Source organism: Arachis ipaensis, chromosome B10, assembly GCF_000816755.2.
Source record: "Arachis ipaensis cultivar K30076 chromosome B10, Araip1.1, whole genome shotgun sequence".
Taxonomy (NCBI): domain Eukaryota; kingdom Viridiplantae; phylum Streptophyta; class Magnoliopsida; order Fabales; family Fabaceae; genus Arachis; species Arachis ipaensis.
Genome location: NC_029794.2, coordinates 24,502,850 through 24,503,795, shown reverse-complemented (window position 1 = coordinate 24,503,795; position 946 = coordinate 24,502,850).

The window sequence follows — 946 nt, the reverse complement described above, 5'->3', positions numbered from 1 at the left end:
ATATAAATTATCTCTTATGATGTGGCACATTTTAATTGAATGTTTAGTTTTAATTTTAGTTAATTTAACCCATTAAGAGTTAATATCTTAACTAAAGTAGGATACTTTTGTAATTAAATATTTTTATAAAAGGGATGAATATATAATTTCTGTAAATATTAAAAAGTAAAGTTATCTTTTTTACCATTGTTCAGAAACTCAATGCACCGCAGCCCAATTCCTCTCTGAAATTGAAAGAAAAAATCAACTCAAGCCCTACCCACCCATTGACCCAGTCCCGCTGCCCGCAGCCACGCCAACCACCGCAGCCACCTCAACCCCGCAGTCCCATCGCATGTACAGGCATTACGTGTGGAAGCTCGGCGCTGTCGCAGGAGCTTGAAGTCATCTCCTCTGTTCGAGAGCGCTTTCTCTGTGTTCACCGTGCCTCCGTCACCGTCACCATAACCGTCACTGTCAAGAACTTCTTCGTGTTTCCCTCGCCGCCTGACATCTCTGTTCGTTCTGTCTTCATCCATTAGCTGAACCTTCCTTCGCCGCTGACATCTCTGTTCATTCTGTTTGTGCTTCAGTTAGGTCTTCTCTTTTTCTCCATTGTGTAGTATTCATTTATTTGTGTATTCTAGCCTGAGTTTTGGGCTGTTGATTCTTGTGATTACTGATTCTGAAATTTCTAAGTTGTTCATGATTTTTTGGTTCTGAATATCTTATCTTCTGTGACTAGAAAATAGGAATCATTTATTTTTGGTTAATTATTTAATTTTGTTCATAATTTTTGTCAGCCGGATTTTGAATTTTGTTTGCTGTGACTTGAAATCATTTTGTAGTATTTATTTGTGTATTTTAGCCTGAGTTTTGTGCTGTTCATTCTTTATTTTGTCCTTTAATTTTGTTCTAAACTGAGTTAATTGGAATTGAAGTAGGTAATTGGAATAAGAGTAGCTTT